At 38.1% G+C, this 23,463-nt stretch overlaps 1 pseudogene; it reads left to right on the forward strand.

The window, feature by feature from the left end:
• Nucleotides 1-8,496: 8,496 nt before the first annotated feature.
• The window catches only part of LOC111022350 (receptor-like protein 4), a 28,261-nt pseudogene continuing 13,294 nt past the window's right edge, over nt 8,497-23,463 (forward strand).

Here is a 23,463-nt window from a genome sequence, read left to right on the forward strand (position 1 = left end):
TTGGAGATGAACAACTCCAGAGTGACGATTGGTTTTTGGACTCTAGTTGCAACAATCACATTTGTAGTAGAAAAGAATATTGTGTAGACTCCAATGAGCAATTTGAAGACAATGTGAAGCTAGACAATAACGAACTATTGGTAGTGAAAGCAAAAGGGAATGTGCGGCTGCAGATTAATAATCAAATACAGGTAATAACTGAAGTGTTTTATGTACCTGATTTAAAAAATAACTTGTTAAGTATTGGACAACTTCAAGAGAAGGGTTTAGCTGTGCTTATTCAACACAACAGTTGCAAGACTTATTATCATGAAAGGGGTGTTATCATGAAATCTACGATGTCTTCCAATCGCATGTTCATAATTGCAGCAGTGTCTCTAGTATCTAGTTCAACTTTATTTAATACAATCACAGAAGATGTTGGTTAATTATGACGATGTCGCTATGGCCATTTGAGCTTCAATGGACTCAACACCCTGCAACAGTAAGAGATGGTGGTGGGCTTATTCACCATCAACAGAAAGAGGGTTTAGTTGTGCTTATTCACCATCAAAAGTATGCAAGGAATGTCTTAATGGGAAGAAACAACGAGATCCATTTCCTAAAAAGAGTTCATGGAGAGATGAGCTGCCGTTACAGTTGGTTCACTATGATTTATGTGGTCTATTCAACCAATTTCCAATAGCAATAAGGGGTACTTCATCACTTTCATCGATGATTTTACTCGAAAGGCATGGTTCTATTTTCTGCATGAGAAATCAGAGGCATTTAAGTTCTTCAAAGAATTTAAAGCCAGGTTTGAACGTGAAGTAGACCTGCAAATTAACGGTTTTTGAACAGATCGTGGAGGCGAATTCACTTCATCGGAATTCTCAAGTTTTTGTGCTGAAAATGGGATAAAAAGGAAACTCACTATGCCGTATTCACCTTAGCAAAACGGCGTTGCGGAAGGGAAAAATCGTACCATTATGAATATGGTTCGAAGCATGATGATCACAAAAAGCATCTCGAAGACTTTTTAGCCAGAAGCTGTTAATTGGGCAGTACATGTTCTCAATAGAAGTACGGATGTTCATGGGGCGGGACGGGGACAGGGACGGGGCATTCCCATCCCCGTCCCCATCCCCACCCCCCATTTAATTCCCCATCCCCGCGAAATTCCCCATGAAATTTTGTGGGGATTGAAACGGGGATTCCGCATGGAGAATTCGTGGGGATCGGGTTCCCCGCAGGGAATTTTTTCCCATATATATATTTTTAATTATTTTTCAATAATTATTTTTTCTTAAAAAAAATATTTAATTGCTTAATTTTTAAGGTCTAATTCTCTCAAATATATATTAGGTGGATAGGTAGAGAAGAATACATTATTTAGTACATGTATATATACGAAGAGGATATAATTATTTTAGTATGTGTGTATGTATGTATATATATATTAAAAAAGTGACGCAGGGTGGGGAACGGGGAACGAGGACAAGGAACGGGGACGGGAATCCCGTCCCATTTAGGTGGTGGGGAAAGTTTTTTCCCATCCCCGCCGTGCGGGGAATTTAAATGGGGATTCCTTGTCCCATTTAGGTGGGTCCCCGCAAGGACGGGGCCCATGGAAAAAATGCACATCCCTAAATAGAAGTCCAACGTTTAGCAGTGCAAAAAAAGACACCAGAGGAAGCTTGGAGTGGGAAAAAATCTTTTGTTAGGTATTTCAAAGTCTTCAGATGTGTGGCTCATGTGCATGTGGGAGATAACTCTCGAACTAAATTAGATAAACGTAGTGTAACTTGCGTTTTATTAGGAGTTAGTGAAGAATCAAAGGCCTATTGACTCTATAATCCCATTAATAAAGGGATAATTATTAGTCAAGATGTTGTATTTGATGAGGATGAATGTTGGATTGGGGAGAAAAAATCACAAACTCAATTCAATCCGAGTTGGATTGGAATGACAATGAAGTGGTGATGATCCAGAGGAAGAAATAGAAGAAGCAGATATTGAAGAAGGCTATGCACAACAAGACCAAGACGAGCAACAAGAAGAATCTTGTGAACAACTTCCAAAAAAGCAACACATTTAATCTTCTTGGATGCAGGATTATGTAATAGTGCAGGGTTATCTGATGATGATTTTGAACCACATTTTACAGTCAACAACGAAAATGACCCTGTTCACTTTGAAGCAGCAGAAAAGAATCCAATTTGGAGGAGAGCCATGAAAGAAGAAATTGAAGCTATAAAAAGAAATGGTACGTGGTATTTAACTGAGCTTCCAAGAGGCGCTAAAAAGATTGGAGTCAAATGGATCTTTAAAACCAAGTGTGATTAGAAAGAAGATGTGACACGACCCATCCCAAAATACCTACTAGTCCTCGAACGAGTTGCGCCAACCACGGACCCCGACTAACTACGAAGTCAATGGTCAACTTTCTTTCTTAACTTTGACCTGATCTTTGACTAACAAGCTCTGAATGGATGCATAATAAAATAATAATCTTAACAGAACCATCATTCTTACATCCATTCTATACATTCTTTTTCTATCAACAGGATGCAGATAAAATTTCTTACAAACCAACGAATTTACATACAAAATGATATGCAACTCTTGAACTATCCTGCCCAACGAATTTACATACAAAATGATATGCAACTCTTAAACTATCCTGGGTGGCAGAAGTTGAACTGAATTCTCCTTGAAACTTAGAAACTCAGGTACAACCTGGAGGAAAAACAAAACATAAACAGTGATCAGCTGGGAAGCTCAGTGAGTGGTAATAAGAAAATAATTTTGCCAACTTTCTTTCATAAACAACTGAAAATTCAGTTCTTAAAACAAACTTCGTAAAACTGGAGTAACAAACATTCTCATTTAGATTTCATAAAACTTGAGCAACTAAAAAGTCAGTAAACTTGCTCAAGATCAAATTTGTAACAACACTTTTCTTTCTAGGCAAACTGAAAAGACAACGCTCCCAAGTCCAAGATTCGGACCAGGATTCGGAATCCGGATTTGGCCCTAATCGCCCCAACATTCCCCTGCGACCTAGTTACGCCAACTTCTCAACCTGCTATAAAACACATTCTAAAACATATAAAACATTCTTCTTTCAAACATAAAACAGATCGATAAAATCGAACACCACACATGTATCCATATTCTATTCTGGTCTACTAGCATAGAGTAATCTCAATACACACAGCAACATAATTCTCTCAACACATGGAGTCAAATGGTCCCAAAGACCTTCTATTTCTGGGTATACTATAAAAACACATCTTATAGCATACAGGTAATCACCTGGACACAATAACATGGTGGTTTGAAAACTATTCTCATGAACTGTTCTAACGTTCTTTTCTTCTTTTTTCTAAGAACTTTTCTAACTTTCTCAAATCATTTCTGAAGTATTTCTTTCTAAACATATTCCATGAAATTCTAAAATCATTTTCCAAAATCTCTTTCTAAATAACATTTCATAACTTTCTCGAATATTTCTTTGAAATCATAAAGCATTTCTAAATTCTAATAAACATTTCTAATTTCTCGAACAAACATATTTTCTTTCATTCTCAGCAAAAATGCTAAATCATACGTAATATATATAATTTTTCAGAAATTCTATATCAATAGATATCCAAAAATATTTAATAAAATAACCACTTACAAATCCTTTAAACCAGATCGTACGTCGTCCAAATTCTATTTGACCTGAAATATCAATTTAATACCAAATTAATTCTCACTTAATTCCAAATCTAAATTCCAAAGTATTCTTATTTCCAACATAAATCACAATAACTTCAAAATAATCAAATTATCCAAATTACTCATTCTCTCTCTTCATTTAAAACCATCACTTTTCTCTTTCTTACAACTGTTTCTTTTTTCCTACCTCTATCTCGATAAGCTTTACAAGTGGGACCCACATCCCACAATCAATTTCTCTTTCTACCCCAATTTCTTACGTGAATAGCCCATTTCTCCAACATTTTCTTTTTCTCTTTTTTTTATTTAATTTAAAATCACTCATTCTCTCTCTTCTACTATTCATCATCTTCTTCCTTAACCCACTCATCCTCTTCTTCTTCATCCCACGAAGCATAACAAGAAACACAGAATCTCCTACCCTTCCTTCTACAGCGATTCCAACCCCGCTTTCTCTACTAACAATTTACTCTTCTTCTTTGCATGAACTCAAGGTATAGATTCACAAATCCACCATTAACACAAGACCATTCACCAACTCAAACAAAGTTCACAATTATTCTCACTTCTTAAAACCCTAGAACATTCACAGTCTCAAATAAACTCGTGATTAACAAAACCAACAAATTAAACTTATTAGGGATCCTATATCCTAGAGATTCTTGGCTTAAATCCCCAAAACTTACCAAAATCAAGCTCCCAACACGTTCGATTTCTTCCTCTTCCCCTGTTTCGTTTTACCCTCTATTTTCGTTTTCTTCCTTTTCTTTTCTTTCTTTCTTTTCTATTCGTTTCCTTCTTTTTTTCCCTTCTTTTTCCTTCTTTTTTTTTCTTTCTTTTCTATTTTGCTCTTCTCCTCTCTCCACGTGTCTTCTTCCACAACACACACATGCACTCCATTTTTTTTTTGTTTTTTTTCTTTCTTTTTTTTTTTAAACTCAAAAGTCCAAAATATCCTTAAAAAGGAAACCACATTCCACAATCCGAATTTCTCTCTCTTTTTTTCCTTCTTTTCTTTAAAAAACAAAACTCATGTCCAACGTGTCCTTACAAAATATTACCCCCTTTTTTTAGAATTTTGTCCTCGAAATTCAGCCACGACAATCAACTTAAATACTAAATATACCTTTACATACGTGTACCCACGTCTAGTAGCTCTTCGACTCTAGGCTCCATCATTGCAAATATTTATCCTTGACCATGAGGTCTGCTTATCTGACCTTTCAATTTTGCTCAACTCGAATTCCCTGCATCGGTTTGTTATCCGCTACCCACTGTGATGGGTTTTACTTGTGAATCAGGACGTCCTTGAACAACCGTCCTTGAATAGAATGTGGATGCATTTAAAGCACGATTAGAATGAACCGATACTACATCCGAATGAGAGAGATCCTGAGACCATAGAAAGTATGGTTAAGAAAGATTAAAAGAAATAATATTTACTTCCTATACTAACAACGGTAACTCAATCGTAAGAACTCCAAAGTCAAGCGTGCTTGACCTGGAGCAATCTTTGGCTGGGTGACCTCCTATGTCTTACTAGGAAGCATGCTGGAAGGACTCGTGTTGGTCTCTAGGGATAGTCTATGCAAACATAAAGCATGATAGTGGTTCGAGGATATACTCAAGAATATGGAGTAGATTACACAGAGGTGTTTGCTCCTGTATCTCGCATGGAGACTATCCGATTGGTTATTGCTGTAGTGGCTCATCATGGATGGTCCATCTTCCAGTTGCATGTCAAATCTGCCTTTTTGCATGGGTAATTAACTGAAGATGTTTTTGTTGAACAACCACAAGTGTTCGAGAAAAAGGGGGAAGAGGAAAAAGTCTACAAGTTGAATCGTGTTTTATATGGCTTAAAACAAGTCCCTCGGGCTTGATATAATCGTACTGAATGATATTTTTTGAGCCATGGATTTGCTAAATGTGAGTATGAACCCACTTTATTTACTAAGGTGGAGAAGAACAGTATTTTGATGGTAAGCTTGTATGTAAATGATTTGATTTATGTAGGAAATGATGATGAGCTGATGATTGAGTTTAAGAAATCTATGATGTCAGAATTTGCTATGACTGACATGGGAAAAATATAATGAAGTTTTTTCTCGGTCTTGAAGCTACATAGAAAGCTAATGGTATGTTTGTGTGTCAAATGAAGTATGTGATAAATCTTCTAAAGAGATTTGGAATGAACAATTCAAATTTAGTTGATAATCCGATGGTTCCAGGAAGTAAGTTAGGCAAGGATAAAAAGGGAAAAGGAGTTGACAAGAAATGTACGCAACCGCCACACGATCAGGCATCATGTACAGTGTGAGTCAAGTGAGTCGGTTTATGGAAAATCCAAAAGAGTTTCATTTGCTAGTATATGCTATCTCAAAGGAACTTGTGAATTTGGATTATTCTATCAGAGAAATGGAGGAAAAGATTTGATTGGTTATAATGATAGTGAGTATGCAAATGACTTTGAAGACAGAAAAAGTACATCATGCTATGTATTCATGATGAGTGAGGCTGCTATCTCATGAAGCTCGAAGAAACAACCAGTGGTTAGTCTATCAACAACTGAAGCAAAATTTAAAGTAGCAGCAGCAAGTTCTTGTTAAGTTGTGTGGCTTAGACGAATACTTGAAGCAGTCAGGAGAAATCAAGAAAGTCCTATAGTTATATACTGTGATAATAGTTCTACCATAAAGTCGTCAAGGAATCCAGTTATGCATGGGAGAAGTAAACACATCGATGTACGTTTTCATTTCGTAAGAGATCTTACACAGAATGAAACTATTGAGCTGTAACACTATTGTTTACAGAAACAAGTAGCTGATGTCATGACTAATCTGAAAACGTAACTAAAGAGAGGGAGAATTCTTTTGACTTTTGTATTTCAATTCTCTAAATTGTAAACAATACAATATGAGTTTAGAGATAAAGCAGGCCCATCTAAACTATCAGCCCATTGGGCTCTTATTTCAATTATTTACATGAAACTTAATAACCTAATGATTATTCTTTACATCTCCACAAGCCAATGTCTGATGGGCAATAGACATTGAACTTGGATGTTAGATCGTGAAAGCGTGCAAATGGGTTTTGTTAGGGCATCAACAATTTGAGTAACATAAGGGAGATAATTAACGCGTAGTTTGCCAGAAATCACCAAGTCACATACAAAGTATATGTTAATTTCGACATACTTTGTACGGGAGTGAATGACCGGATTAAAACTCAGATGGACAGAATTGAGGTTATGACACGAGAGCATAGGGGACTGAGGGATCGAAATACGCAGCTCACTAAAGAGACTCTTCAACCAGATGAGTTCAGAAGCTACAAGCACCATGGCACGATATTCAGCTTTTGTACTAGATCTTGAAATTATTGATTATTTCTTAAATCCCCATGTAATAAGATTATTGTCAAGATAAATGCAAAACCTCAAAGTGGACTTTCTGTCATCTTGATTTGATGCCCAAACGGTATCATAATACCCTTGAAGTGTCATAACTGTTGATTTCTGTAGCAATAATCCATGGTTAAAAATGTCCTTCAGATATCTTAGGATTTGCTTGACCATTTTGCCAATGATTAGTGGTAGGTTGATGCATGAATTGACATGCTTTGTTGACTGAGTAAGAGATTTCTGAGCGAGTTAGGGTTACATATTGTAAAGCACCTACAATGCTTCTGTAGAGATAGGCATCAGGAAGAGAATCTCCTTGTCTGGCTGAAATTATAGAGCCACTGATCATAGGCGTGGCTATGGGATTGGCCTCAATCATCTTAGCTTTCTGTATGAGATTAGTGATATACTTAGCTTGGGATAGAAGATACTTTGGTTATTTGGATAGGAAACTATGCCCAAAAAGTAATTGAGTTTGCTTAAGTCTATTAGTGTAAACTGCTTGTGTAACATAGTAATCAGTTTTTGAATTTCTGCTGTAGAATTGCCCGTAAGAACTATATCATCCACATAGATCAAGATATAGATGCAGTAATTGTCTGTAAACCTGAAAAATAGAGATGGGTCAGCTTTAGATCCAATAAATCCCAAAGAGTTCAAAAAGATGCTCCATCTTGGAAACCACGCTTTAGGTACTTGCTTGAGTCCGTATAGAGCCTTCTTTAGCTTACACACTTTTGTGGTTGAGGACGGAGAAATAAAACCCATAGGTTGTTCTATAAGAACGGTTTCATTTAACAGCCCATGAAAAAAGGCATTGTTAATGTCTATTTGGCGGAGTTCCCAATGTCTATTTGGCGAAGTTCCCAACCTTGAGCAAGAGCAAGTGTGAGTAGTACCCGTATAGCAGTAGGTTTAACCACTGGACTAAACGTCTCAGAATAGTCTATGTCTGTTGTCTGATGAAACCCCTTAGCAACTAGTCTGGCTTTATACCTTGAAATAGTGTCATTAGTATTTCGTTTAATTTTGAACACCCATTTACAGCCAATTACCTTTTGATCCAGAGAAGATGATACTAACTCCCATGTTTCATTTTTCATAACTGCTGCATATTCTTCTTGCATGGCTTGTCGTCAATGTGCATGTTTTAATGATTCCTTTGCTGTAGTGGGTTCAACTTCTTTGTAATCAACTAGCAGTATTTTAGGTTTAAAAATACCATTCTTGGCACGGGTAACCATTTTGTGGTTATTTTCAAGAGCAGGAGGTAAAAAGACAGTAGATAGTGTAGTTTCTAAACATATAACAGTTGGAGCATTGTTAATAGGAGAAATAGGGTCAGATTGATGAAGGTGGGAGAGTTGTGTGGTAGGTTTAGGTTCAGGATGGGAATTGAGCAGATAGTTTCAAGAGATATGGGTAAATGTTCAGATGGGGAAGAATACAGAGATGATATGGGAGATATAAGAGATTCATATGGCTGGTTTGGTGTAGGTGCAGATGTATTTCTAAGATTATTTGGATTTGGAATAGATGAAACAGGAAGGACAAGGAGTGAAGAAAGGACTGTGGTGGTGGATTTGGATGTATTGGAGGAAGTAGATGGTGGTTGAAAAGGGAAGTGAGTTTTATTAAAAATACATGACGTGATATATATAGGCGACCATCTTTAGAGAGGCATTTATATTCTTTATGTATATTATTGTACTCTAGAAAGGTACAAGGGGTGGATCTTGGCTGAAGCTTATGGTCATTTTATGGTCTCAGAGAAGGATAATAAAGGCAATCGAAAAATTTGAGATATTAGTAGTTAGGTTTATGACCAAATAGTTCCAAGGGACTACTCCATTCTAGATTTTTGTGTAGGTAATCAGTTTATTAGGTAAACTGCGGTTGAGAAAGCATCATCCTAAAGTCTAGGGGTAGAGAGGAGTGAAATAGCATAGTTAAGCCGGTATCCACTATGTGTCTATGTTTTCGCTCGGCTATCCTATTTTGTTGGGATGTGTAAGGACAAGAAAAATGATGTTGGATGCCATTGGATTTTAGATAAGTTGTAAAAGGTTGAAATTTCCCTCCACCATCAGATTGAAAAGTTAAAATATTTGTACCTAGTAGTTTTTCAACTAAAGTCTTAAATTAAAGAAAGGTTGTGAATGTCTGTGCCTTGGATTCTAGGAAGTAGATCCAAGTGAATCTTGAGTAAGCATAAATAAACGAAATGTAGTATCTGTAGCCATTTCGAGAAGTTTTGTAAGCAGGCCCCATAGGTCAGACACAATCAACAGTAGAGGTGTAGTGTAAACAATAGTTAAAGTAGGAAATGGTAAAGAGTGATGTTTGCCAATTGTACAAGCATTACAAAATGACAATTTTTTTTTATTTATTTTGGAATATGAAGTACAAAGTTTAAGAACTTAAGATATAACAGGAGGGGAAGGATGACCTAATATATAATGGCATATCATATATCAATTTGGGAATTACAAGTATTTACAAGAGAGGGTGAGGTAGAAGTAGTAGATTGAGCCGAGACATGGTTGATTGTGGGAATGGTGGTAGGGACTGCAGGAGTAGAATTCGACTTGAATGAGTATAATCTTTCATGGAGTAGTCCTTGGAAAAGAATATTACCAGTAGCTCGGTCCTAAACAAAGCAAAAAGAGGGGTGAAATTTAAAATAAACTTTGTTATCTTTAGCAAATTGACTGACACTTATGAGATTTTTGGTAATGGATGAGACATGCAATATGTTTTTAAGATGAAATATGTGGTTAGATGAAAAAATAAGAGAGGAATGACTAGTATGAGATATTGACAAACCTGCTCCATTTGTTGTGTGTATTTGTTGTCCATTTGTGACTTCACTGCTCATATTTAAGTTGTTCATATCACTTGCTATATGATTGGTTGCACCCGAGTCTGGATACCAGTTTAGATTGGAGGCCATAACCATTGCTACCATTTGTGATTGTTGATTATACTATTGTGGTCGATTCTGTCCAATATTGTTATTATTTGATCTTCTAAAATAGCACAATCAGCCGTATGTCCAGATTTGTGACATATTTGACACTGCACTTGATTTCTTGGATACCAATTTTTACCGCCTCTTCCTCTGTTATTTCTATACCTTCCTTTGTTACTTTCAGAGTAGTTGTTTATATGAGATCTTTGTGTCGCACCATGTGTTGTACTTGACTGATGTGCAAGATTGACGGAAGGTAATGTAGGATCTTTAGTAGGCATTACTATAGTTTCTTTCTGATTCTTGTTTCATGTGAAATACGTAAAGAAGTAACTTCTTATATTGTGATATTATCTGTTTTGGCAGTGATTACTGCAATCGTTGATTCATATTCTGTTCCCAAGCCAGACAAAATATGTAATATATGATCTTCAGTAGTAATATTCTTGCCAACTGCTTTTAAAGAATCTACAAGATTCTTGATTTGCCTCTTATAGTCTTGTAGACTCAAGTTTCTCTTTCTCAGATTTTGTAGTTTTGTTCGTATCTCCATTATCTTTGCAAGGTTTCTAGTAGTAAACATTGATTGAAGATTACTCCATACCTCTATTGTTGTTGTGCAGTGTAGTAGATCATCTAATATTTCTTCAGACATGGCGCCAAGAAGCCAAGACATGATCAACCTGTCTTGCCGTTTCCAATGAGTATACTCACTATTGATACTCATGTATTTACTTCTATTGAAGGCAAGAATTGTTGTGGTGGTTCTGATTCATCATTAATATATGTTTCTAATCTATTTCCTTCTAATGCAGCCAAGATTTGGAACTTCCATAACAAGAAGTTGTTGTCGCCAAGCTTTACTGTGTTCATCTTATTTCTAGGATTTATTACTTGGGTTCCTCTGTTTTAAGTGACTTCAGATGTTTCAGATTCTGCCATTCTTTCCTTAAAAAAGAAGAGATGAAGGATAAAGTTTTGTCGTTTGACATAAGCTCTGATACTATGAAAACGTAACTAAAGAGAGAGAATTCTTTTGACTTTTGTATTTCAATTCTCTAAATCGTAAACAATATAGTATGAGTTTATATAGAAATAAAGCGGACCCATCTAAACTATCAGCCCATTGAGCTCTTATTTCAATTATTTACATGAAACTTAGTAACTTAATGGTTATTTTTTTTATATAAGCCACTCAAGTTGGAAGACTTTATTCGAATGAGAAGCAAGTTGGGAGTCATGTGTAAACTGATTGAGTTGATGATTCAGTTTAATGATGTGGATGATTCAGTTTAAAGGTGGGATTATTAGATATGTTTGAATAAGTCCAGCTAGAATTAGTATGAATAAGTGTTCGTAGAGTTTTGTTTCCTCCTTTCTAGTTGGTAATTGTCATAAATCATCAACCAATTTGGTGTTTCCCTTTGATATTTTCTTCTGTAAGCTGTCTATATATATGTGTACAGCACTTGATTCAAGTCATCAATTATTCCTTCATTAATTACTCAACTCTCTTTTCTAACATTAGAGACAATTTCATTCTTGATATTAGATATCCCTAAATGAATTAAATTTTGCCGAACCCATCAACTTAACCTTTTGGGCTGAGTGATTGTTTATTCATCCTTAAAATTGTATCACAGCGGGAGGTCGTATGTCGAACCCGTGCATCATCGTTTACTCCCAATTTATATTAATTTAGATATCCATAAATGAGCAATCGGCCCTGGGTTCAGCAATGATACAGACCCTTTCGGCCGCTAGTGGCAGCCTGATTCGGCATTCATAAAGCCCAGTTTGAAACAATCGGTTAGGGTTTTATCGACGACAAACTCGATAAGTGGGGCCGATTAGCAGCCGAATTAATTTTCGATGAAATTGTATTAGAAGGCAGTGACAATGGGGGGAAATGGCGTACTTGAGTACGAATTGTGATGGACACCAAATTGGACTACTTGGTTTGGTTGCATTTTGCGGAGATTGATTCGAGCGTGAAGAAGGCAGGGCAGAGAATGTCCGATGTGTTCATTAATGGCAATAATGCGACGAGGGTGGATGTCTTCATGAAGGTCGGAAGCTTTGCAACTTATTCACGGTCTTATACAGTGAAGAATTTGAGAGGGTTGTTTGATTCGGTATTTTGCTATGGTTTATTAAGTCTGGGTTTTTGAAGTCTAGGTTTGTTAAACCTGGGTTTGTTAAGTTTGTGTTTGGTTGGTGGAGAAATAAGTTTATTAAGTCTGGATTTGTTGGGTTTGTTAAGTATGTGTTTGGTTGGTGTTTCTGGATTTGTTAAGTATGTGTTTTGTATTTTTGCTAAACTGGGTTGAATTTTAATTTTCTTTTAAAAAAAATAAAATTTATAAACTAATTATTAAATTAAAATAATTCAATTACATTTAAATTATTTGACAAAAGTCAATTTTCTTAGAAATTAGGAAATACTATTTTAAGGATATATAAAATATTTTTAATACATTTGTCCATCCAATTTATTTCCAATAATTGATTTTTAAAATAAATATTCAATTATCTATGAAAATACTTTTTAAGTAATTATCAAAGTCTAAATAATAGTATATAAATTTTTTACCGAAAATGTTACCAACAACCTATTTAATTTTTCACTATTTACTATCTTAAGTAAATTTGATTACTTAATTATTCTAAAAAAATTGATTACTTAATTATTATCAACATTACTATTAAATTTCACTTATTTTTATTTGACAATTACATTTTACTACAGGGTGAAATCCTTTTAAACAATACTTGATAAAAAAACTATTAACTTCATAAGTTAAAAAGAATATATAAAATTAAAATAAATAAATTATACAAAATTATAACGTCTTTTATGTTAAGGATCCCACATCGAAAAGAGAAACGACTTAACAATGGTTTATAATAGATTTTTCTTGGATCGTTTAGAAAAAAACTAGAAAAAAAATCGTCGATATACGAATTAATTATTTATAATTAAATTGATTTACTTATTTATAATTAAAATTATAATGAATTAATTTCTTCATTTATTTAAGATATTTAATTAAAACAAATTAATACAATTTGAAAGAGAGAATAAAAGACAAAATATACACTGTCCTAACTTGAGGAATAGGGATAAAATACTATAGCAAGTTGAGGGGTGAAGCAAACGAGAAAAACCTTACTCTCAGTTTTGAAAACGGGACCAAACACCCCGGAGTAGCATGTCATTGACTGTGAAGCTTGGCGGGGTGTCTGGGTCGCCGCTTCTCAGTGGGCTCGAGAATTACGAGTTGGTTCCTAGAGATCTTTCCACTGTGCTAGATCAAGGTATATATTTGCGTCTCATAAATGCTTGAATTTCAGGAAACTGGTTTTTGTTGTTTTAATCTTTTCTTCAGTGGGATGGATTTGTAAATGACCTTTTCGGTGGAGAACTTATAAGCATCCTTCCTTTGTTATTTCTTGTGAAGTTTAGTAAAATTTCCATAAATGGAAAATTTGAAAGTTGAACTGGTATTATTTGTGCCTTTTGGCATTTCTTTAGGATTGGATTTGAGAAATCTTTTAGCACATGAGTCTTCGTTAAGTTCCCTCCCATTTACTTTGAGATTTTACAAAAAGGGGTTTCAAACAAACAGTGAAACGTTGGTTGTGCGCAAAACAGAACCTTTTAAGTCCAATGGGAATTGGGCATGATGTTACTTAAATTGGAAAGTATATCAAATGGAACTGAACACTGAAAAATCCTTTTGAAGGAGATCCTTAACAATTTTAGATGCACATTTATTTTTTTGAATGATTGTAGTGTTTGCAATGAGAGCATTGAAAGAGTGTTAGGCCTCCCATTGTGAAGACTTATCATAGGAAGGGTAGAAAGGGAATTGTACTAGGTACAATAGAATGATGGGGGAATAAAGAGGCTAACGGTTTGGGGTAGTGGGACTCATAGCTGGTGGGACCTAAATCGTGTAATAGGGCAACGTGTAGTAGAAAAGGGTAGGAAAAGGTAGGAGGAGATCATCCTAGTTTTGAGTGCTGTGAAAAGGTTAGGGAGAGAATACCCACCTTCTCGAATAGGTGGGTCGGCTTTGTACTGCCCACGAGCATTTGATCCTACGTTTTAATACCAAAAGTGAGGCTAATCCTCACAAATTGGTATCAGAGCCGATCGATACCTGGGAAGAAGAAGAAGAAGAAGACGTAAGGATGACTGTGAAGGAACTGGAATCCCGTTGCGAAGCAACCGAGAGAGAGATTGTCGATCTCAAGGTGGTGATGGCAACACTGTGTGGAAAGGTAGATGAGCAACAGAAGACGACGGATAAAATCCAAGCGATGTTGGAAGGTTTCATCGCAGACGTCACCGGTGGTACTGTTTCATCGATATCGCAGTTGGGAGAGTCGTCGACGCAAAAAGATAAACAGACAGGAGAGGCGACGAGGATTATCCAAATCCAAGAAAACGGGTATGATCGAAATAAATTCAAGAAGGTGGAGATGCCAATCTTCACGGGTCCGGACCCAGATTCCTGGCTTTTTCGGGCTGAGAGGTATTTTGAGATTCACAAGCTATCAGAGAAGGAGAAGCATATAGTGTCCGTGATCAATTTCGACGGGGTAGCCCTCGCGTGGTACCGTTATCATGAAAAGAGGAACAGGTTCACCAGCTGGGAAAATTTGAGGATACGGTTATTGCTGCGATTTCGGAAATCCAAAGAGAAACGACAGTGTGCGCGGGTGTTGGCGATTAAATAGGAAGGAACCATTTCGGAGTATATAGAGCTTTTCGAAGCTCTTTCAGCGCCACTTCCACACCTTACAAATGAGGTATTGAAGTGTGCCTTCTTAAATGGATTGGATCCTGTGGTTCGTGCGGAAGTACTGTCGACGGAACCCATAGGATTGGAACAGATTATGAAGCGAGCTCTCTTGATCGAGGACATAGCCACAGCGGTCCAAGAGGCAGGGGAAGGAGCGATAGATCGTAATGCGAAGGTGGGTGCCATGGGGGGAAAGCCAACGGTGAGAATCACTGAAGCCCAACCCACTCGCACGATAACGTTGAACAAACCAACCCCGGCAACGATTCCCGGTGTAACTCCAGTGGCCAGGAAGGAGCACACCTATAAACGATTGACGGAAGAGGAATATCGTAAACGAAGAGAGAGGGGACTTTGCTTCAAATGTGAAGAGAAGTTTACCGTGGGGCATCGATGTAAAAACCAGCAACTCCGTGTGATCGTTGTGCACGACGGAGATGAGGCCGAGTTGGAGGAAGTAGAACCGGAGCTGGAAGAACTAGAGTGGACAGAGGAAAAGGGAAAGGCAGTGATGTGCCGTTTGAACACCATAGTAGGGTTGACGACGCCCGGAATGATCAAGCTAAAAGGGACCTTGCAAGGCCGCGAGGTAGTGGTCCTCCTAGATTGTGGAGCCACCCATAATTTCATCTCCATAAGGCTGGTCAAGGAATTGAAAATTCCTCAGTCCGAAACATATCACTATGGTATTGTGATGGGATCAGGAGAAGTGGTTAAGGGGCAAGGGATCTGTTGTGGAGTAGTGATGGAGCTGCCAGAGGTGACCGTTGTAGAAGATTTTCTACCAATTGAGTTAAACGACTTGGATGTGGTATTGGGAATGAAGTTGCTCCAGTCCATGGGGAAGATGGAGACCGATTGGCCGGCCTTGACCATGTCTTTCACGAGGGGCAGTAAGAAAATTTTTCTGCGAGGCGATCCAACACTAGCGCGAATGGAGGTGTCACTCAAGCGACTCTCCAGAACTTGGCAAGACACGGATGAGGGGTACTTCGTGGAGTTGCGGGCCCTAACTGCTCATGGGGTAGAAACTGTGGGGGATCTAGAGATCAGAGATGTGCAACTACCGACCGAAATACATCAGCTCCTTAATGAGTACACTGATATATTTCAAGATACAGAGCAGATGCCCCCACAGCGTGCGATTAACATAGGATCCGCATAAAGGAAGGGGTTCCCCCAGTGAATGTAAGGCCTTATCATTATGCCCATGTGCAGAAGGCAGAGATCGAGAAAATGATTGAGGAAATGATCCAGAAGGGGATAATTCAACCAAGCGTGAGCCCATTCTCTAGTCCTGTGATATTGGTGAAGAAGAAGGATGGGAGTTGGAGGTTTTGTGTCGATTACAGGGCCCTGAACAATGTCACGGTACCAGACAAATTTCCTATCCCTGTTATAGATGAACTGCTGGATGAGCTACATGGATCACGTGTCTATTCTAAGATTGATCTGAAGTCCGGGTACCATCAGATTCGAATGGCTCCTGAAGATGTGCAAAAGACAGCATTCAGAACGCACGAAGGACATTATGAGTTCCTTGTCATGCCATTTGGGTTAACAAATGCCCCAGCTACATTCCAAGCCCTCATGAATCAAGTATTTCAACCGTTTTTACGTAAGTTTGTCTTGGTTTTCTTTGATGATATTCTGATTTATAGCCCGGACTTAGACTCACACATTACTCATTTAACTGTGGTCTTCAACCTCTTGCGAGATCACTCGTTGTATGCTAATTTTAAGAAGTGCAGTTTCGCTCAAGCAAAGGTTGAGTACTTAGGCCACTGGGTGTCTGAAGAAGGTCTGGAAGCCGACCCTGAGAAAATCCAAGCTATGCTTCAATGGCCCATGCCTACTAATGTAAAGGAGCTGCGAGGGTTCTTGGGTCTCATCGGGTATTACCGCAAATTTGTACTGAATTATGGTAGTCTGGCAGCACCACTCACCCAACTTCTCAAGAAGGAGGCTTTTGAATGGAGTGAATAGGCAACAACAGCTTTCCAAAAGCTCAAATCCGCAATGGTTACATTGCCAGTACTCGCCCTACCAGATTTCAATTTGTCGTTTGTTATAGAGACGGATGCCTCAGGAACTGGCCTTGGAGCGGTCCTTATGCAAAAGCAACGCCCCATTGCCTATTTTAGCCATACACTCTCCCGACAAGGGCAGGCAAAATCTATTTATGAAAGGGAGCTAATGGCAGTAACCTTGGCAATTCAAAAATGGAGACCATATCTCCTAGGACAGAGATTTGTTATGCGTACGGACCAACATGCTTTGAAGTATTTGTTGGAGCAACGAATTGTGTAGCCAGAGTACCAGAAGTGGGTCTCAAAACTCTTGGGGTATGACTTTGAGATACAGTACAAGCCAGGCCTGGAAAATAAGGCAGCAGATGCCCTGTCGCGCATGCCCATAGGACCACACCTTGCGGTCATGACAGTGCCATCGTTACTAGATGTAGAGATTTTGAAAGCAGAGGTGCAGGCAGACCCGGAGTTGTCCAAAAGCATTTCTGATATGCAAGCAGGGATCCATACGCCACCACACTTCAGTTTACAACATGGTGTGCTCCACTACAAAAATAGGATGGTCATTTCTAGTCATTCCTCACTAAAGCCTGCTATCCTACACCTATATCACAACTCCATAATGGGAGGACACTCGGGATTTCTTAGGACTTACAAGAGGATATCAGGCGAGCTGTATTGGCAAGGTATGAAGGCTGATGTGAAACGCTTCGTGGAAGAGTGCTACGTTTGCCAACGAAACAAGTCTTTGACCACGGCACCGACGGGGTTATTACAACCTCTGGCAATTCCAGAGCGGATTTGGGAGGATATTACTATGGATTTCGTCGAAGGCTTACCTAAGTCTGCGGGGCAGGATACCATATTCGTCGTGGTGGATAGACTGAGCAAGTATGCTCATTTCATTCCCCTCAAGCATCCTTTCACGGCGAAATCTGTGGCTGCAGCCTTTATTCGCGAGGTGGTAAGACTGCATGGATTTCCCGAATCCATCATATCAGATCGCGACAGGGTCTTCCTCAGCAATTTTTGGACCGAGCTCTTTCGTATCCAGGGTACTAAATTGAAGAGGAGCACGGCCTACCACCCCCAAACGGATGGACAGACTGAGATAGTGAATAAATGTCTAGAAACCTACCTCCGTTGCTTTTGCAGTGAAGCACCTAAGACGTGGGGGCAGTGGTTGTCATGGGCTGAATACTGGTATAACACGACCTTTCATAGGTCGCTTGGCACAACGCCCTTCCAAGCTGTCTATGGCCGCACCCCACCTCCACTTTTGTTTTATGGCAGTCAGAAGACTTCTAACGCCACATTGGATCAGCAATTGGCTGACCGTGACTCCGCTTTAGCAGCCTTGAAAGACAATTTGTTGAAGGCACAAAACCGGATGAAGAAACAGGCGGACACTCACCGCAAAGAAGTGGAATTTCAGGTCGGGGATATGGTTTTCCTCAAGCTTAGACCTTATCGACAGAAATCCTTGGCCAAGAGGCGGAATGAGAAATTGGCTGCCAAGTACTTCGGGCCCTATAAAATACTCCAGAGGGTGGGAACAGTGGCATACCGTTTAGAGCTACCAGCAGACACAGTAATCCATCCCGTCTTCCATGTCTCTCACCTAAAAAAGGCTGTGGGAACCAACATTCCAATCCACCCGACTCCCCAACAGCTCACAGAAGACTGGGAATGGCGTGCCGAACCGGAGGAGGTCTTTGCCACTGGAATCAACGGGGACACGGGACTGCCCGAGGCATTGATCCATTGGAAAGGCCTGCCAGAGGAGGAAGCTACATGGAAAACGCTCTTTGATATGCAGAACCAGTTTCCAGATTTCCTCCTTGAGGACAAGGTGGAGCTTACGGGGGAGGTAGTTGTTAGGCCTCCCATTGTGAAGACTTATCATAGGAAGGGTAGAAAGGGAATTGTACTAGGTACAATAGAATGATGGGGGAATAAAGAGGCTAATGGTTTGGGGTAGTGGGACCCATAGCTAGTGGGACCTAAATCGTGTAATAGGGCAACGTGTAGTAGAAAAGGGTAGGAAAAGGTAGGAGGAGATCATCCTAGTTTTGAGTGCTGTGAAAAGGTTAGGGAGAGAATACCCACCCTCTCGAATAGGTGGGTCGGCTTTGTACTGCCCACGGGCATTTGATCCTACGTTTTAATACCAAAAGTGAGGCTAATCCTCACAAAGAGTCACTCCGTGTGCCCGATAGAATGGGCTGGAAGGCGATCCTTGTGCTCCTACAAACTGGGATGCTTGGGAGGGAAGTACATGTTGTCCCAACAAAAATGGAACCGCCCTCGTCATATTTCAAATGTAAGCATCATTCAAAAATCTTAATATAAAGTATCTCTTCCTTTATTAGCAAGTTAAGAAACATGGCAATTTCATTAAAATGGAAAAAAATGAAAATTTGAATTGGTAAAGAACATAGTGAAAGTATATTATTTGGTGAATTTCTGTGTTGACTGAAAAATTCTTAGAGAGATCACCTTATAATTGGATTCTAGCAAGCTACGAAAAAGTAGGAAAACATCTTTCAATGCAAAAAAATTTCACATTCTTAAAAGGGCGTATCCAAATCCATTATTCCTTCATTTAGATGATTTTTTGTTTTAGTAAAATCTGATACTAATGGTACCTCAAGCCCACAGTTTCTTTCTTGCAAGTCTCTGTCTGTTCTCCGAAAGGAAGAGATTGTTGCTTTTTGTCCCTCATTCAATACTTTATTTTCATGCCATAAGATTCATTTTTTAAAATTATTTATCATTTCAGCGATCTTGGAAGCCAAGGCTTGAAAGGGGATATCAGCGACCAAATTACTCTTTGACAAACTTGGTAAGCCTGTAAGTAACATCTGAAAATTTTCTTCTTCTTTTCTATAATACAACCTAACAATTATTTTTCCTTTTCTAGTTCATTGACATTATACTCTATAATTTGACATGGTAGAATAATAAATTCATCACCATGTTGTTTATGATTTAGTTGATATTTAAGTTTCTCTCCTACAGGAAATTTAAGTTCATGTCCTTTATGGGTGATACTCTCGCATTCAAATGTTACATCATTTAAATTTACCCTACTATCTGGTATTTGTTTCAAAGTTCTCAAGCTAATGCAACTATGAATCTCATGGAGAGTTCGATCCTGGCTCAGGATGAACGCTGGCGGTAGATTTAATCTCACCTTTCAACTTAATTTTCTGCAATGGAAAATTGTGTATAATTTAAGGGCTAAATGCAGGTGAGTTTTGACATCTGATTTAACCAGCTTGTCCTCCCCTCACTTGTTCTTTTTCTGTCAAAATATATCTGATGAATCAATCCTTTGCATATAAACTTTAGCCTTCTAACAGTTCTTCTTAGTCATATATATACATACATACATATATATACATACATACATATATATACATACATACATATATATATATATATATATATATATATTCCAAATCTACAGAAATCTTAGTTCTAACTCGTTGGGGGCACAATACCACCTGGGTTAGGTGAAATTTCTCTCATGCGGCTGTAAGTATGATTATATTTTTTTACTTGTTTAGTTGCCGTTATTTATCTTTACTTCGATTTAGATAATATCTACGTGTACAATGTTTTATATTAATCTGTTTCTGAGATAAGTATTATTCATTCTTTTGATTTTGATATTTAATTTAACAAGAAACGAACTTCTCATTGAAATAATGAAAAGGAACAAAATTGTTCAAAGATACAAACTCTCGAAAGAGTGAAAGCAAAACTTGAAACAATAAATAAAGGTAAAACTTAAAACACTGCCATAAAAACTTCCTAATTAGAGTAAATTAGACTAGGGGAATAAGATTTAAATAACGGAGATAAGGAGCTCCATTGCGAGGCTTTAAATCTAGCAAGGTCGAAACGAGTTGAAGGGGGGTGCCTCTTTTCTTCAAAAATCCTAAGGTTTCTTTCATACCATACTTCATATATCACTGCCTTCACCACATTAATCCATAATAAGGAAGCTTTTGGATTTAAGATAGGCCCCGAAAGGATTTGAACCAAGTTATCCACCATATTGCCAAAAACCCAAGCCAAATTAAATTCCTCAAACAAAGAGCACCAGCAATGCTTGGCATAGGGACAGAAGAAGAACAGATGTGCCATACTTTCTTCATTGGATTGACAGAGAGCACAAACCGAGGGCAACAAGCTGAGGCTAGGAAGCTTCTTTTGTAGGACTGCATTTGTGTTAACTTTCCCATAAATTAGGATCCAAATGAAAAAACTGACCTTCTTTGGACATTTGGACTTCCAAATAGCTTTAAATAAGGTCTTTGGCAAAGAAGACCCGGTTGGCAACTTGCAAATTGAAGCCACAGAAAACAAACCCGAACTGTCCAAGGACCAGAGCCTCTTATCTGGCTCGTTGGAAGGTGAAAGAGTATGCACGCAGAATCTGATGTTACTGAACAAACTTAGAGAACTCAAATCAGCAAACTCAATTATCTCATCCAGATAACAATATTATTATCTCATTGGGAATGATATTTTCTGAAATCAAATAAATATATATATATATATATAAACTATCAGGATTGACATAATGGTCAATAAGGGCCAATGTAAAAGGTGTAAAGGGAATGGTTCAAACCATGGTGGCCCATCTACTTTGGATTTAATATCCTAAAAGTTATCTTGGCAACCAAATATAGTAGGGTTAGGTGGTTGTCCCGCGAGGATAGTTGATGAGCATATTTATCACTATTTTCTGTGATTGAACAAGGCATACTTATCTTTTGGTGGGTTTCTATATGTCAAAGGTTAGCCGACAGTACCTTTTCTAAAGTTTAAGTCTTTTCATTGAGGCTAAATATATGTTTTAGTCATTAATATTTGGCTATTTTTTCAATTTAGTCCCTATGGTTTAAAAAGTTTATTTAGATTTTAGTCCTATATATTTTTCACATATTCTCTTAAAAAATAATTAGAAAAGAAAAAGAAAAAATCTTATTAAAAAATTTTGCTGAAGATAAACTTATATAGTGAATTAACATAAATTTAGAGGAGAAAAAATATCATCATTCTCAAAATTTCTACCAATTTCTTAAGAATTTGGAGGGATAAAATTTTCTCTCTTATATGACCTTTTCTTTCTTGAATTTCTTCCGATTCACTAAGTATTATACCAAGTTTACCATCAACCAATTTAATATTTACCAATGATGAGGAACTAAATTGAAAAATGTTAAAACTTAAGAGGCCAAATTGCAACTTTTTAAACCTAATTTGAAAAACTATCCAAACATTAAGGACTAAAACATAAATTTAGTCTTTTGTTAAATTTTCTTGTTTTCAGAGTTTGAACCATCAGTTTAACATTACAAGGATTCAAAATACCTTTGTCCTATGAATACATACCTTACGGAACTATATTTGTATTTTATTTAAGGTATTCCCTTACTTTTATTGATATTCAAGAACAAGCACAGTGAAATCAACCCAGCCAATTCGAGAAGGCTGGGGAAACTCTCCAAGAAAGCTCTAAGCTATTCTTACCTGCTAAGAAATGCCTACCCTCCTCAAGGGAACATTCTCCCTTTTAACAAACTACTTCCCACGCCCAGAATGGGCCCCACTCCTCTAACTAACTGGAAGTATAATTCCCCTTCTACCCCTCCTAACATATGACTTTACCACTAGGGGTATAACATTACCTCCTCCAAATTCACCTTGTCCCCAAGGTAATCAGTGCCAAAATGCTGGCCATGAAAATCAGGAACTTGTTGGCGAATATCATCCACAACTTCCCAAGTAGCCTCCTCCTCCGGTAAACCTTTCCAACTGACCAGCGCCTCTTCCTTATGCATAGCTGCATTAATCTGTGTGGCAAACACATCTTCGGGATCAGCGACCCACTCAAACTCATCGGTAATCCATGGCACGAGCTGTTGAACAACAGCAGCTACCACTATAGCCTTCTTGAGCTGAGAAACATGGAAACAGGATGGATCTTAGCCCCGTCCGGAAGTCTCAGCTTATAGGCAACTGCTCCAATCTGTTGAATAATCTCAAAGGGGCCAAAATATTTGGGAGCCAGCTTTTCATCCCTCCTCCTAGCCACTGTCTTCTGTCGATAGGGACACAACTTCAAATTAACCCACTCCCCAACTTCAAACTCGACCTCCCTTCTCTTCCGATCAGCCTGCTTCTTCATCCTTTCTTGTGCTAACACCAAGTGATCTCTCAAGCTCGCCAGGGTCTCATCCCTCTCTAGGAGCTGTTGATCCAACGTAGCATTGGACGTGGACATGTAATCATAACCCAACAAATGAGGGGAGGCCGGCCATACACAATATGGAATGGAGTAGTGCCAGTGGAAGCATGAAACGTGGTATTATACCAGAATTCAGCCCAAGACAGCCAATGAATCCACTGCTTAGGCTTTCCACCGCAGAAGCACCGTAAATAGGTCTTCAGACATTTGTTGATCACCTCAGATTGCCCATCAGCCAGCGGGTAGTAAGCAGTGCTCCGATTGAGCTGAGTACCATG

This window comes from Momordica charantia (assembly GCF_013281855.1).
Source record: "Momordica charantia cultivar OHB3-1 chromosome 4 unlocalized genomic scaffold, Mcharantia_2.0 BLBB01000004.1, whole genome shotgun sequence".
Taxonomy (NCBI): Eukaryota; Viridiplantae; Streptophyta; class Magnoliopsida; order Cucurbitales; family Cucurbitaceae; genus Momordica; species Momordica charantia.